The sequence below is a fragment of the Monodon monoceros genome, unplaced genomic scaffold, assembly GCF_005190385.1.
Source record: "Monodon monoceros isolate NGI ecotype Baffin Bay Population unplaced genomic scaffold, NGI_Narwhal_1 Super_Scaffold_7, whole genome shotgun sequence".
Taxonomy (NCBI): Eukaryota; Metazoa; Chordata; class Mammalia; order Artiodactyla; family Monodontidae; genus Monodon; species Monodon monoceros.
The window spans coordinates 31,356,511-31,374,370 of record NW_021703784.1 but is presented as its reverse complement, the minus strand read 5'-3'; the positions used below and the strand labels follow the sequence as shown (position 1 = coordinate 31,374,370).

Genomic DNA, 17,860 nt, shown 5'->3' with positions numbered 1-17,860 from the left:
TCATATCCTTAATTCCATTATTATTTAATTACATAGACTAGTCTACTTATCTTTCAGTTATAGGCACTGAAAGCAAGCAGGTTGGAGGTGAGCAGCCAAAAATAAGATATTCTTAGACTTTATACATTTAATAATTTTCAGGTAAATGGTTAGGCTTATGAAGCCTCCAGTTTATAGTTTCAACTTTATGAGGAAAAATTAACTGAGCCCTAAATCTTACCTCTACTGTTTTAACCACTTGCAAAGATAACTAATTACATATTATCTATGAAGTTAAAACCATAATCCATCAAGCTGTTTCATTTGTCTTAAAAGATCACTTTCTTTCCTTAGACCCTTTGCCATATCCAAATGTCAAAGTCTTACCCTTCACTCATTGCATAAACATTTTTTTATTAATGATGAAAGACTAATTTATGCTAGGCATTGTGTTAAATACTGGGAAATTCAAGTCAATTAAAGAAAAAATATAGCTTTTATCCTCAAGGAGCTTACTGTTTAAGAAGGGGCACTGGTCTAGAGTCCCTGGGAATTTATTCATGAATACTTGGATAGATATCTGCACATAACTGGAAATTGTGAGAAAAATTTATGATTCTACATTTTTCTAGAAAATAGTTCCAAATTATTTATTAGAATCTCAAAGATATAAGTGTAAATGACTCTCCCAAAAGGTTAAAATAAACATCAGCCTAGTGAGAAGGGAAGACATATAAATAAAAAGCAATATTGATAAAAGTATGCATTTGTGCTATGAAAGCAGAGAAAGGCCATATAAATGAAATTGTGGGCAATGAAGGAATATATTATAATTGAGCTGAATTTTTAAGACTGAATAACTACACCAGAGGACAGAATAAAATTCTAGGCAAAATTGTGCTGGTAGGTACAATGGCGTTAAACAGCACAATGCTTTTGTTTCTCTGAAAATAATTCGGTGTATTTGGGTTGGAGGCTGGGGGAACGGATGAAGAAGCAGGACATGAAGGAGGAGGCTTGAGTATTGACCCCAGAGAGATAATCAGGAGCCTTTTGTGCAAAGACACCCAGAGTTAGAAATCTCCCTGTTACTTCACACAATATTCAGGATAAATATTGGGTAAAGATAGTTGGATTTTAAACTTAGAAGTCTTACTCTGTAGCAAGAAGATAGATGAGGACAAGCTGGATACAAAAAGAAGCCTACTCCGAGGCCTGAATTGAAGCTGTTACTGAGGTTATAACCAGGATGGACCCAAGGAATACAGTATGCTGATGAAGTAGAATCCATAGGCCTTGCTAACTTTCTGAAAAGAGGAATGAGTGAGATCAGGTTAGGATATTCCAATGTCTCAGTGGACTGCAATGCCACTCATGGGGTAGGGATTTCAGAAGAAGAAGCATGTTTGAGAGAAATCAAATGTGGTTCTGAACATACTGAGTTTAGACATCAGTGAGATAACCAAGTGGTTGTATACAGTCGATGGTTAGATGTACAGGTTTAGCATTCAGACAACAGCTAGAACAGGTGACGTAAGTTGGGAGACATAAACATATGGTGGAAGTATGAAGAATGCTGTCACCAGAGGAAGTGCAAGGCATGGTAAGAGAGACGCTTATAGGAACTCTGGTAGGAAACATTATATGGAAGAAAAGGAGGAAGAAATTGAGGATAGAGAAAAAGAGAGAGAAGGAAAACTAGAAGAGAATTTAAAGAAAGAAGAACAGAGTGGTTAAAAGTATCAAATGCTTCAGAACGGTAAAGTAGAATTAAGGCTGATAAATACTCTACTGGACTGGCATCCTGATTGGCATGGACGCAGATTCCCCCCCACCTTGTTTTTTAAATGAGGAGGAAGCACATCTCTAATATCTTCTCCAAGGATCCATTCCAGATTTTCCTCCCTGGAATGTATCTCTTTCAGCCTCATAACTCACACATCATGTAATTTAAACCATTACGTTCTACTTTATCTTTTCTAGTATATAATGTGTATTTCGTTTCCTTCACTAGAATGTAATTTCCAAGATGAGAGAAACCATATATATTCATCATTGTATCAAAGGCAGGATCCTATATAGTTTTGGGCATAAAATTGATTCTTAAAAAATAGTTTCATAATTGAATTAAATTATAGTTTTTATGAATATATCCCATCTCCTCTATTTTACTAAATGCGACGGAATAGCATTTGTTTGAGGAATGATATTTTTGGCCCTTTGCTTCCACAAATCAACTTTGCCATTATTGACTTTTTATTGAAATTATATAGCTGGGGTTTTGGGTAGTACTTAACAAGTGATTCCAAATCCTTGTTTTACAACATGGCACAACTATGTCAGGTATCGTCATTAATTTTTCAAAAAGATCTTAACATGAAATTCACTCTAAATTTAGAAAACTTGCACACATTTCCATATTACTTTTGAAGGAGAAAGGAACAGATGTTTTGAAATCTAAAAAATTGCACTATGGAACTTCACAACTCCAAAATGTTTGGGAACCACAGTTTTAGGTGTTCCTGTCTGCTAAAGGAAAGGACAAATTTGTAATTTACATATGGATCTTGAGATCATAATCTCACTTGTAAGGATTTTTCATTCCTCTCAGTCTTCTTTACAAAATAAGCACAGTCTGGGTGATTCCTGCTTACACATAAAAATGAATTTAATGTCTGTCAGCAACTACTTTGATGTTAATGGGGAATACGAAGACTGCAAGTTTGTGGTATTGACCACAGAAAAATAAGAAAACAAATGCGAGTCACAAAAAGCAGAATTTATGGTTTCTTTTCATTTAGAGAATTTCTACAAGACCAATTTTGAAATTTTGTTTTATTTATATTGAGTACAAGATTCCTATAGAACATGCAATAGAACAAAGATTTTAACAGTGTCCAGTTGTTATTATACTTCAAGCCTTCATGGTGCACCTAGTTACTCAGGAGGCAGAGCAGTCTGTATGAAACAGAACGGCCCATGAAGTCTGAGGTTAAATCCTGACTCCAGCTGTCACAGGCCTATGAGCCAAGGCTTGCTCAGCAGAGGAAACCCGGGCTTGTACAGTGGAGAAGGGTCAGAATATAAAAATTTGCATCTAAGTCAGCTCTGTGTCTGACCCAGGGCAAATTGCGTATCTTCTCTGAGTTTCAGTTTTCTGTAAATGGGAAAGGACTTGTCTGGTGGCATAGTGGTTAAGAATCCCCGTGCCAATGCAGGGGACACGGGTTCGATCCCTGGTCCGGGAAGATCCTTCATATCATGAAGCAACTAAGCCCATGTTCCACAACTACTGAGCCCGTGTGCTACAACTACTGAAGGCCGCACCCCTAGATCTTGTGCTCTGCAAAAGAGAAGCCACCGCAATGAGAAGCCCGCGCACCGCAATGAAGAGTAGCCTCCGCTCGACGCAACTGGAGAAAGCCTGCACACAGCAGTGAAGACCCGATGCAGCCAAAAATAAATAAATAAATAAGTAAATAAGTAAATAATAAAAAATAAAATAAAATGGGAAAAATTGTGAGACTACCTATCACATAAGATTCTTGTGAAGATTAAATGGAACAATTATGTAAAGCAAATTACATATGCCAGACACATAATAATATCTCCATAAATTACATACCTAAGCATCTCAAAAATTCATTGTTTTTTTTGCCCCTGTAAGATGCAGATGGCAATAATAGCTGCCTAATGGGGTAGCTGCGAGGATTAAATGAGGTTCTGTGTGTTAGGTACTTTTCTACTCTCCAGACATACAGTAAGTTTTCTTCTCCCTCCGTATAATAGCCTTTAGTTAATTCCACAAATATCTATTAAGAAGTTAATGTGTGCTTCTTAATATACGGATAATTGTATATATCAGCATCTCATAAGTGGAATAAGAGAGACAGGAACCACTGGTGGAACAATCTCTGGTTCTAGAGACAGAAAGCAAGGATTATCATCTTATCTTCACTATCCTTCATTTTTTTAATGAATTTGATTAAGTCATTTAGGATTTTTGGTAGCCAACTTCCTTATCTCCTAAACTGGGGTAGTAACAACTGTCCTATCTGACATCAGGTGTATTGATAGGACCAAGATATTGCATGTAAATGTTCTATGTAAAGTGCCAAGTATTGCTGATAACAATTTGCTACTACTTCCCAGGATGAAGGGACAGAAGAGAGGAAATTCCTTGGTGCACTAAGAATTCACTTCTAAGAAGGATCAGATGAGAAATGTCCTGGCAGGAGATTCTTATTCAGATTTCTCCCTCTTAGCTTTTATAGTTGTTATTGCAAAGTCCTAAAGGTCAAAATCATCTAAACTCCCAAGGGGATAATTCCATAGAATTTAAAGGTTGAAGTTAATGTAATATGGGCAAAGAAGTTTGTTTGTTGCAAGGAGTAGTTTCTACAATAATTTTTATACTCCTGGTGCTGCCAAATAAGTTACCATTCCACTCAGGACTAAAACTTAGATGCCCAGCCCAAATCTAGGTATCTTAGAAGCTGATTTAATGTCACCAGACCTACAAGGATTTGCTTCTGTTATTACCCCACACAGAACACACCTACAGTCAATGTGTGCTTGCCTGGCTTACAGAGAATTCTCCAGACTAGCAATATGCTTCTTCCTGCTCCCTTATTGGCAATCTGTTTTCTTCAGTCTTTTTCAAACAGTATCTGAAGGCTTAGGCAGCCTTAGAATGGTTCCAATTTAAAACAGACATTATTGGCTGCTGTAGCCACATTCTGTCCTGTTCTGTGTTTATAATCCAGAAACCTTAAACCTTAAGTCCAAGAAACTGTGTAAGGCGGTCAACAGTAGAGGCGCAAAGTGTCAAGAAGCCCTGGCTCTTAAACAACTGGGAAGTGAAGAATTTTCTTCCCAGCATTTTTAAAACTTTCTCCCATGGAGAGAAACAATGTAGTTTTCTGATACCAAATCTTTTTCATGTTGTTTGCTCTAGACAGAATTGTCAAAGTTATGTCTTTTTATAAAAAACACCCATGTACAAATTTGAGAGTTAAAACATAATAATCTCAGAAGTATTTTCCAAAATCTAGAAATTTCAGACAAATATTTATAATTAGTGAAATAACCTTTCTCTGAATTAGAGATATTTTCCAGAGGAATAACAGTGATCATACCAATTGGCAGAACATCAAAGCCCATACATTTCTGAAAGTTAAGTGTCATAATGCTACAACAGAGCGTATGTGTTGATAAAGCAGGCAGGCCCTTTGTGGTATGATTTGGACAGAAACCTCATCTACCTCAATGCCTAGATTGCCTGAAGTCACTACTTTGGGAAGCTGGTGGGGAAATGTGAGCCACTATTACACAAATGGGCATGTAGATCAAGACTCTGATAGATGAGATCATGAAAGGATAAATTTTAATGGGGAAGAAAAACAGAAAAAAATGATTTAAAGCACTATGAAATTCACTAGATTTTCTCATATTTTACATGACAGTATGAGGACTGTGAGATGGGAAGAGGAAAAAGGCAAACCATACTTCCTTCTTTTATGAATTCAACAAATATTTGAGTAAAAACATGTTAGCCTCGAGGAATACATAGTTTTCACCCTCAGAGAGCTTACAGTAGAGGGAAACATAAACGTAAACAGGTAAATTTAATAACTTGTAAGGCAGGCTACAGTAGGAGTAGTATAGGAATGTATAGGAGGACAAGAGGAGGGACACTGAAACACAACAGTTTCCTGGATGAGGTGAATTCTGAACAATGGCATTTTTGTTATCCAGGCAAAGAGAAGAATATTAGAAGCAGAGGAAACAGCATGCTCTCCCTATCACCTCAAGGCTGCATTTCAGAAGGGCTGCAATGAGTTCAATACTATTGCAACAGAGTATTGGGAAGAGACATGACCAGGAATGAGGCTGTTAAGCATTCAAGCTAGAACACTGTGCCCAGCCTTTAAATAACCTCCCCAGGCACTATCCCCATGTTATTGAAATATTTTCCTGGATTTTGTTTTCCATCTTACTTTTCAAAAGATGAAAGGAGCTCTCTGTTGAGGATATTCTATTTTCCAATTTCTGACCAAATCCTTTAAGCGAAGTGAAAAACAAACTACCCTCTTGAGTGCAAGTGGGTTGTTAGGGATGGAGACAACCTGGGAAATGTTTGTTTCACAGACAGCGTCTCATAATATACCCTTTTAAGAATGGCTTCAAAAGCAGTATTTTTCACTGTGGAAAATGGGGAGCAATTTTGATGCTGCTTCCAATCAAGAAAATTAGAGCAAGGAAAGCTTTTAGGGTCTCTGGTTCCATCTCTCTCCACTGATGCATTGTTTATCATAACTTCACAAATGGCCTCATGTGTCTCTATGTTGAGTGGTGGAATCATGGGACTTGGTGCCAACATTGTTCTGTATCTGTGAGCAAATGATTTGACCCCCTTTTTGATCCATTTATGAAATAAAGAATAAGTGAGTGTTTTATAAACAGCTCTCTAGAGTGAAATGACATAAAGCATTCAAAAGACTTTTAACTCAGAGAATGGAACTCAAAATGGTACTTATTATATTATTTTTAAATACATTAAAAAAAACTGATTGGTTGAAAAGAGTGTCATTTTTGATATTTCTTAGGGTTATTAACGTGTAGGTATATAACATAATATTTATTATGTTAGTCTACTCACATCTATCTCTTGCCACTATCAGAAATATCATGTTGGTGAAGGGCACTAATAAAAATATTGCATACCAGAGCAATTAATATCAACAGAATCCCCTTCTCTAGAATCAAGCAGACTAATAAGCAGGGTTAGAATAATACAAAAGGACAATGGGCATTTGTCTTATAACCTTACCTACTTGATCTGTACTTACCTCCTCCATTTGTGGGAAAAGGTACAAATAGGGCCTGCTGCCCCTGGAGATGGGGCCTCCATATTACCCAGTGTTCATTAAGGAACTCTCATTTTCAGCATCCACTGTAGATTTAATAAATATCATTCTGAACCAGGCCCAGTGCAAAGTGTGTGATTGTTTTCTTAAGGAGGGAGTTCAGGTTAACAGAGCTTATTTCACATGTGTGTAGAAGTAGAAGTGAGGATGAGGAGAAGAGAGCATTTTCAGCAGAGTAGTAGACATTAGCAAAAAGTTGCTGGGAGTTTGAGGAGTCTAAAGATATTATAGAACTAATAGTTTCATCATCTGTTATACTATTATTATTAAGCACTTCCTGTTTATAAATGTATAAACCATCATTATACATTGAAACAATGAAACCATTGTTTCGTTAAGAAGATTTTCTTAATGACTTGCTGGGCATAGCCAGAGAAGACTAGTAGTAGAATCCTGATGGTGACAAATACTGATGGATGACATCCATTACCTAAATACAGTATACAATCTGAAAGTCAGTCATTGCGTTACACGTTTGGTCATTTTGAGGTGGAATGATTCCTTCATTTAAGAAAGATCCTGGGAAGAATCTAGAATTAGAAGAACTAATCACTGCCTTTGACCAATTTTAATTTTGGTAGGGAAAACAGTCCTCTCCCACATTTTCTCCACTATGAATTAAATTGAATAAATTGTCAGTGTGACTGGAAAAACCTGAAACTTACCATTCTTGTCTTATTGCACTGAGTTGGGTTCTACTCATCTTTATAACTATAAGCCTTGTGACTTTAGGCAAGACACTTAACTTCTTACTTTCCTAGGTCTGTGATGTGGGACACAGGGAGGGCTTGTACACAGATAATAGAAGGTCTTGGAGAGGCTTTACAAGGTTTTAAGCCTAGGAATGACAAGCTTTTGCTTACTTTTAGAAGACTCACTCTCTGTTATGTCGGAGGCTATTACAAAAATTCAAGTAAAAGATGATGAGAGCTCAAACTAAGGTGGTAGGAGAAAACATGGTGAGAAGTGGTCAGATTCTGGATATATTTTGAAGGTGGAGTCTACTAGGTTTCCTTGTCAGGTCATCTGTGGGACATAGCTAAAAAAGGAGCCAAAGATACTTCCAAAGTTTATGACCTCAGCAACTAAAATTATTGGTAATAGCAGGTCAGATGGAAAGGTAGCAGGTGAAACAGAATTGCTGTGTGCATGTGTGTGGTGGGTGAGGGGGCAGGGATGATTTGCAGCTCAGCTTTGACATATTAAATTTGACATATCAACTCATTTTTTTCCTTATTTTGGAAGGTAGTCTTAGCCAAATGACCTCAAGGCTGTTAAACAGGCAAAGAAGTAATGAAGAGAGTATGGACACTAGACTCCTACAAATCTGGACTCCAGGGTTAGATCCTCCACATTTTGGCTGTTGGAACTTGGGGAAGACACCTTAACCTAGTGAGTTTCAACTTCAGGATCTATAAAATGAATATAATGATATCTACTAAGGTATATAATTTCTTGAGGATAAAATGAAATACCATAAGTGAAACAACTGGCACATAGTGTATAATTAATAAATATTGTCTATTATTACATTATTATTATTAATACTAAGTATTGTTCCAAGCATAGAGTGAGTCATGACTTTCAAGATGCTGCTCTGAACTCTGCTCTCAATCTCCCCCCTGGATTTTAGATCCCAGATTAGTGTTCCCTGTGCCTGTCTACCTTCCTGCCTTAATTAGTACACTATGCTGTTCCTCTTCTTTCCATCCATAGAGTTACCTCTATCCTGATTCAATACCCCCTTTTTCCTCAAAGAAGACCAGTTCTTAAAGTCCTGATCTTTTTTCTTTTTTACTTGCAGCTATTTAATCCAATACATTGATATTGACTCATACCTGATAGAGAGAAGGCTAGAAGAATAGGGTGAAGCCATATTCCTAATGTTATTCTTCAAGAAAATATGATAGTAAAAGTGGGGCATTTATACCTAGAGAATAAGCTGTGAAGCTAGACCCAGCCCTTCTGGTCTGAAGGAGTAGAGAAAAACCACCAGGGACAGTAAATTTTGGGAGGTCCACATGAGTGGATTTCTCTCATCTTTTTAAACTAAGTGCTCACCTATTTGAGGATCATGGCCTTATGCAAAAGTCTTAGTTCCAATTTCTTCTTTCTTATAAGACCAAATCAAGTCTGTAGCCAAAACCTGTATGATAAGCTCCCATCCCCTTAATGCTGGGGCTTCCATCAACATCAGACTTCTAGGATTTTTTTTTTTTGGTACCTATGGATTTTTCCATTCTATTTGGAGAATTCAGTTAAGAATGTACAGTATACACATGCACACAAACACATTCTTATACATCTATATATAAACTTTATATATGTCATACTTACAGAAAATTCAGCCTCTGTAGATGCTTGGTGGGAATATTTCTGCATTATTAATCTGCCTTTTGCCTGGAACATCAAAATAAAATAATTCCTCCTCAAACAAACATTAACATGAATTTGCCACTCACTTGTTTTTTCCTCCTTCATTGTGTAAAGCTTTCTATTGCAACAAACCAAGGAAACTGTGTATTCAAGTTTCATAGTATGCTCCATGTTGAGACCATAAAGAGACATCCATGAGACATGTACAAGAAGTTTTCGCCTACCAAAACAGAAAAAAAATGGATTGAGCGGGAAATAATCAATCCAATTCTATGAGAAAAAATAACAAAAATAGTAACATTTTTCATTTGAGGTTCAGGTTTTCTTTATCTAAATTTTTACAGTGACAAGTATAAAAAGGATTAAATATATTTAAATTGCAGAAAGATGACGATAAATTTAGTTTTTGCATTGGTATACTTTTTACTTTTTATGGATTTAAAATATCACTGGCATGTCTTAGAATGTAGAGTGATGAAAAACAAACAAAAAACAATGGGTCAGTGATAAAATCCAAAAAATCAGAAAATACCTCAAAACAAATAAAAATAAAAACACAATTTTCCAAAAACTATGGGAAGAAGGAATAGCAGTTCTAAGAGGCAAATTCAAAGCAATAGAGGCCTTTTGTAGGAAACAAAAAAATCTCAACTAAACAACCTAAACTACCACCTAAATGAATTATTAAAAGAAGAATAAACAAAACCCGAAGTCAGCAAAAGGAATGAAATAATAAATATTGGAGAGGAACTGGATGAAATAGAGATAAAAAAAATAGAAAAGATCAATGAAAACAAGATCTGGTTTTTTGAAATGATAAACAAAACTGATAAACCTTTAGCCAGGTTCACCCAGAAGAAAAGAGAGAGAGGACTCAAATAAAATAAGAAATAAAAGAGGAGAAATAACAACCGATGTCACAGAGATACAAAAATATCATAGGAGTATACTATGAACAGTTATATGCTAACAAATTGGACAACCTAGAAGAAATGGACAAGTTTCTAGACACATGCTGCCTGCCAAGACGGAGTCAGGAAGAAACTAACAGTCTAAACACACCAATCACTAAAAGTGAAATTGAACCTGTAATGAGAAAGCTCCTTCCAAACAAAAGTCCAGGACCACATTGCTTCGGAGGGGAATCCTACCAAACATAAAGAAGAATTATACCTATGCTTCTCAAACTATTCCAAAAAACTGAGGAGGAAGGAAGACTCTCAAATTCATTCTGCAAAGCCACCATTACCCTGATACAAAAGTCAGACAAAGACACTACAAAAAAAAAGAAATTACAGGCCAATAACTTCAATTAATATGGATGAAAAAATCCTTAAAAAAATATTAGCAAACTGAATCCAACGATATGTAAAAAGGATCATACACCATGATCAACTTGGATTTATTCCAGGGTCACAAGAATGGTTCAACACATGCAAATCAATCAATGTGATATATCACATTAATTAAAGGAAAGACAAAAATCACATGGTCATCTCAATAGATGCAGAAAAAACATTTGAAAATTTTAACATTCATTCATGATAAAAACTGTCATCAAAATGGGTATAAAGGGAACATATCTCAGCATAATGAAGGCCATTTATGACAAACCCACAGCCAACATAAAACTCAATGGTGAAAAGCTGAAAGCCTTCCCACTAAATTCAGGAACAAGAGAAGAATGCCTACTCTCACTGATTCTATTTAACACAGTATTGGAAGTACTAACCACAGCAATCAGACAAGAAAAAAAAAGAAAATGTATCCAAATTGGAAGGGAAAAAGTAAAACTGTCACTTTTTGCCGATAACATGATACTCTATACAGAGAGCCCTAAACTCTCCACCAAAAAATTGTTAGAACTAATAAATGAATTCAAGGTTGCAGGATACAAGAAATCTGTTGCATTTCTAAACACTAATAATGGAATATCAGAAAGAGAAAGTAAAAAAGAAATTCTATTTAAAGATGCATCAAAAATACCTAGAAATAAACATAACCAAGGAGGTGGAAGAACTATACTCTGAAAATTATAAAACATTGATGAAGGAAATTGAAGATGATTCAAAGAAATGGAAAGATAGCCCATCCTCCTGGATTGGAAGACTCAATATTATTAAAATGGTCATACTACTCAAATCAATCTACAGATTTAACACAATCCTTATCAAAATACCCATGACGTTTTTTCACAGAAATGGAACAAATAATCCTAATATTTATAAGGAACCACAAAAGACCCTGAATTGCCAAAGCAATCCTGAAAAAAAAGAACAAAGGTGGAGGAATAATCCTCCCAGACTTCAGACTATACTACAAAGCTATGATAATTAAAACAGTGTGATACTGACATAAAAGCAGACACAAAGATCAATGAAACAGAATAGAAAGCCCAGAAACAGACCCACACACCTACAGTCAATTAATCTACAACAAAGGAGGCAAAAATAGACAATGGAAAAAAGACAATCTCTTCAAAAAGTGTTACTAGGAAAAATGGTCAGTCACATATAACAACAATGAGGTTAGAACATTCCCTCACACCATATAAAAAATAAACTCAAAATGGTTTAAGACCTAAATGTAAGACCTTAAACCCTAAAACACCTAGAAGAGAACCTAGGTGGAACACTCTTTGACATAAATTGTAGCTATATATTCTTGGATCTGTCTCCTAAGAAAAAAGAAATAAAAGCAAAATTTTAAAAAATAGTACCTAATTAAGCCTAAAAGCTTTTGCATGGGAAAGGGAATCATCAACAAAACAAAAAGACAACCTACAAAATGGGAGAAAATATTTGCAAATGATGTGGCCAACAAGCGGTTAATATCTACAATATACAAACAGCTTATACAATTCAATAACAACAACAAAAACAGCCCAATGGAAAAGAGGACAGAAAACCTAAATAGACATTTCTCCAAAGAAGATATACAGATGGATAACAGGCACATGAAAAGATGTTTAATGTTACTAATTATTAGAGAAGTGAAAATCAAAGACACAATGAGTTACTACCTTACCCTTTCAGAATGGCTATCATCAAAAACTCTACAAGTAACAAATACTGGGGAGTATGTAGAGAAAAGGGCACTGTTGTACACTGTTGTTGGAAATGTAAACTGATGAAGCCTGTATGGAAAAGAGTATTGAAGTTCCTCAAAAAATGAAAAAAAGAACTACCGTGTGATCCATCAATTACACTTCTCTGTATATATGTGGAAAAAATGAAAACACTAATTCAGGAAGATATGTGAACCCCAATGTTCATAGCAACACTGTTTAAATATTCAAGGCATGTAAGCAACCCAAAGGCCCATCAACAGATGATTGGCTTAAGAAGATGTGGTATGTAATATTACTCAACCATAAAAAAAAGAAATTCTGCTATTGACAGCAACATGGATGGACCTAGAGAATATTATGTTTCATTAAATCAGTCAGGCAGAGAGAGACAAATACTGTATGATATCACTTATATGTAGAATCTAAAAAAGAATACAAATGAATGCATATGCAAAAAAAATACAGACTCACAGATACAGGAAAAAAACTTGTGGTTACCAAAGGGGAGAAGGAAGGGACAGATTAGGGGTATAGGATTAACAGATACAAGCTCATATTTATAAAATAAATAAGGAAAAAGGATATACTGTATAGCACAGGGAATTATGGACATTTTCTTGTAATAACCTATAATGAAGTATAATCTGAGAAAATACTGAATTGATATGCTGTACACCTAAAACTTACATAATATTGTAAATCAACTATACTTCAATAAAAAATTAATAAGGGGAAAATAAAAAGAGAATATCAATCTGTACATAATCATACTTACATATTTTAGACAATTTTCCCTTAAAGGAAAGCTAGTTGGTGCTGTCCATTTTTCTCTGCACCACTTATTGAAAAGACTGTCATTTCTCAATTGTATATTCTTGCCTCATTTGTCATAAATTAATTGCTCATATAAGTGTGGGTTTATTTCTGGGCTCTCTCTTCTGTTCCATTGATTCATGTGTCTCTTTTTGGGCCTGTACTACACTGTTTTGTTACTGTAGCTTTGTAGTATAGTTTAAAAGTGGGGTGTTTTTTACCTTTGTTCTTCTTTTTCAAGGTTGCTTTGGATACTTAACCTCTTTTCTATTTCCACAAATTGTTGTATTATTTGTTCTAGTTCTGTGAAAAATGCTCTTGGTGTTTTGATAGAGATTGCATTGAATCTGTAGATTGCCCTGAGAAGTACGGCCATTTTAACAATATTAATTTTTCCAATTCATGAGCATGGTATATCTTTCCATTTGTTTATGTTATCTTCAATATCTTTCATCAGTGTCTTACAGCTTTCAGAGTAAAGGTCATTCATCTCCTGGTTAGATTTATTCCTACGTATTTTATTCTTTCTGATGCAATTGTAAATGGGATTGTTTTCTTAATTTCTTTTTCTAGTACATTGTTATTAGTGTATAGAAATGTAACAGATTTCTGCATATTAATTTTGTGTCCTGAAACTTTACTGAATTAATTATTTCTATTAGTTCTTTGATGTAGTCTATAGGGTTTTCTATATATAGTATTGGGCTGGCCAGAAAGTTCACTCAGGTTTTTTTGGTAACAGTTTACGCACAAACCCGAACGAAGTTTTTGGCCAATCCAATATTATGCCATATGAAACAGTGACAGTTTTATTTCTTCCTTACTATTTGGATTCAGTTGATTTGTTGTTGCTGTTGTTTTTGTTGTATGATTTCTATGGCAAGGATTTCCAATACTATCTTTCTTTTTTCAAAAAAATATTTATTTATAAAAAATACAATGGGATAAGTTTATGCTGAGAAATGCAGCAATAAATACAGTGGAAGAAAACAGAGCAACTCTACATCCATACATTGGCACAAACAGGAAGAGCAAACACCCCCCCCCCCCCCAGACATCGATGTCTGCAGGCCAGCTTTGTACACACTCCTTTCAAAACACCAATCGGAAAAGATCTTGTCGGCTTAGGTAGGAATGAGTACACATATAATCACAAAGGCACACTGATCAGGACTTTATTTAAAAATTAGCAAATAATACTGTAAACACATTGATATATAAATTTCTAAAATGCTGCATCTTAAATTTAGTTGGCAAAGACCACATTTAGCTATAAGCATGAGTTTAGTCTTCCATGTAGAAACCAATACTAAACTGTAAAAAAAAAAAAATGCTTACTATTGTTTGAAAATTCCAATTAAAGTAGAGGATTGTAAAAATGCATAGATCTTTAATAAAAGAATTGACTGTACAAGAGTACTCCCCTTTCACCATATTCCTTTTTACTTCATATGCGAGTTATTGGTTATGCTGTAGGATTTAACTATTACAGCACTAAAAGGCAACTATTTAGGGAAGAGGACGAAAAAGGAATGTATGTAAGGCAGTATTTCCTTTAGGTAAAATAAGCATAATAGTGTTTTAGGAAGACAAGGTAAAAATTACTCAAGGCTAGCTTTGTTCTCACTGAATAAAAACAACGGACTAAATACTGAGCTCCTCTGTGAATCTAATAATCAATGCCTTGGTCTCTATATTGGTAATCTCTGGGGTACTTGGTCATCTTGGTACTCATCATGACATTCATCTGGGTATTCTGCCTGATAATCACTATCACTGATTTCTGACCCATTTGTTCCAGTTCCTTGGCTTCCATTGTGAATGACAGGTTCTGTGGGAGCAGCACAGTATTTGGGATCATATAGTTGCTGCACAAGCCCATACACACTCATTCCTTTCTGGGAAGCGACTTTGTTGGTACCCATCTGTAGAGAAATTGTCGAGTTGTCCACGGGTTGTAATGTTAGCTTCTGATCGTAGATGTCTCTTTGGGTACCCGGTGCTAACATCCCCGCCTGGCTGGCTCCTTTGTTGGTGCCCATCTGCAGACTAATCGTGGTCTGATCAAAAGGTTTGTCAGTTTGCATTTTGGGATCATAAAGATGCCTCCTAGTTCCATAGACTGTCGTACCTGCTTGGCTGGCACATTTGTTGGTTCCCATCTGCAAACCAATTACACATTGGCCAGCTTTTAATTTTCCTTCATCAAAACGTCTTGTTTGTTTTTCTGCATACTTAACTCTAATGTCAATGGTTGTATGGAATCCTTTTGTTTTAGCCAGACCTGCTAGGGCCACCACCGTAGTCTGAACCTGGGTCATGTTTCCATTCTCAAAAAGATCATTTGCTTCAAATATGTCATGTGGCTTCATACCATAAGCCTGAATAGCTTTGATAAAGTTGCCAATATTCTCCAACTGAGGCCAGTTTAATGAGGACTCATTGACCTTTTCACTGAGCCCGGCTATAGCTTGTTTATGAGTTTGCAGAGGATTATGCCATCTTTTAAGCCCAGCTGAAAGTTGGTGCCAATGCTCATGCCGGTCACCTCTTCTATCCAATTGCGAAGATCTTCTGCTGCTTGATGATCATACTGGGAAGCAATCTTGAGCCCATAGGAAGGGCCCTTGTTGAAATGCGTCATGATGATTCGGTTGGCAGGAAAAGGCTGAGCTCTGGTCCAGGGGTTTCTCGTGCTCGGCTTCCCCGCTCCTGGCCCCGAGGTGTGGCCGCACCACAAGATGATCCGAGCTCGCTCTCCTGGGCGGCACATGAATCGCCTGGACGCGGCGGCGGGGTGCAGGCGGTGCCTCGGCTACTCAGTCGGGCGAGGTCCCGCAGAGCCTCCCGGTCGGCTCCGGAGTCCCGCAGGAACTCTCCAATAATATCCTGAATAAACATGGCAAGAGTGGGTGTTCTTGTCTTGTTCTTGAACTTAAGACAAAATGGTTTCAGCTTTTCACCATTGAGTATAATGTTGGCAATGGGTTTTCATACACGGCCTTTTTAATATTATGTTCCCTCTATACCCACATTGTTGAGAATTTTTATCATAAATGGATGTTAAATATTGTCAAAAGGTTTTTCTGCATTTTTTTGGATGATCATGATCACTTGATTTTTTTTTCAATGTGTTAATGTGATGTATCATTGGTTGATTTGTAGATACTGAACCATTCTTGCATCCCTATGATAAATCCACTTCATCATAGTGTATGATTTTTTAATGTATTGTTCAATTTGGCTAGCTTTTTTTTCTCTTAGGCTTGTGTGATTTCCACTGCTCTGCTTCCAGTTCACTCACCTATTCCTCTTTCTTATCTAATCTACTCTTGATTCCTTCTAGTATATTTTTAGGTTCACTTACTGTACTGTTCAGTGCTGTTTGGTTCATCTTTATAGTTTCTAGCTCTTTGTTAAACTTCCCACAGTGTTCAGCCATTCTTCTCCCCAGTTCTTTGAGCATCTTTGTAATCTTATCTTGAACTCTTTATTGAGTAGATTGCTTATCTCCACTTCACTTAGTTCTTCTTCTGGAGTTTTATCTTATTCCTTCATCTGGATCACATTCCTTTGTTTTATTTTGCCTAATTCAGTGGTTTTATTTCTATGAAATTAGTAGATTGGTTACATTGCCTGATCCTGCAAAAACACACTCTCCTCTGCTAACCAGAGCTATATGCTCTAGGAGTATCCTCTATGTGGGCTGCATAGAGAGCAGTAGAGCTGACTGCTGTGGACATGCTAACAGGCATAGCTGACTCCCGGCCTGGTTGGTTGCCAGGCTCTGCCTAGTGTGGAGGCTCCAACCAGTGGTGGGTGGGGCTGAGTCTTGTTGTCTGGCTGCATGACCCAGGTAGTCCCAGTCCTAGTGCCAGCCCACTGGTGTGGCTTACAGGATAGCTGGCTGCAGGGCCAGGGGTCCCAGAGCTGGTGTTGCCTACTGGTGGGTAGGCCAGTGCCTGGGATGCTGGCCCACTGCTGTGTGGAACTGGTGCCTGACATGGCTGGCTGAAGACCCCAGGGTGTGTTGTAGCTAGGGTCTGCTGCTGGTGGATAGGGAACATACCAGGGGGTACCAGGACTAGAGCCCACCCACTGCTGGCTGAGACCAGATCCTAGGGCTATTGCGTGTTCACTGGTGGGTGGAGCCGGGTCCTGGGTTCTTTCACTCTGGGGCCCAAGACTGTGAGCCAGCTGGTGTGTGAGGTTGGATCCTGGGCTAGTCTTGGCCCACTGGTGGGTGGGGTCAAATCCCAGGGTGGCTGGCTCTGGGGCTGTGGTGGTCCCAGCACCACCACCAGTCCCAGGACTGGTGTCCACATGTTGGTGGGCAGATCTATGGCCCAGGGTTTCTGGCTTTGGGGCCCTGGGGCTCCTGGAGCTGTTGTTGGCCTGCTGGTTGGTGGGGCCAGGTCCAGGGCCCTCTGTTGTATGGTGTTGTGTTTCAGGAGACTGGGGTGCTCAGTGGAGGTCTATGGAAACCTTTCTTCTGGTTGGGAGAGCTGTGTATCCATGTAGTTAGCTGCTTGGCTTCGGGGTTCCAAGGACTGTTCCTTACTGGCTGGTGCCTACTGACTGGCAGGGCTGGACTGCAGCACTAATAAGCTAGAGGGAGGACTCCAAAATGGTGTTTACCAGCATGGTAGAATGCGTTCCCTAAAATTGCTGCTGCCTGCATCTATGTTCTGAG

General features: G+C 37.4%; 1 pseudogene; it reads right to left on the bottom strand.

The window, feature by feature from the left end:
- Positions 1 to 14,836: 14,836 nt before the first annotated feature.
- LOC114887252 lies at positions 14,837 to 15,811 on the bottom strand (annotated as a pseudogene).
- Positions 15,812 to 17,860: the final 2,049 nt, after the last annotated feature.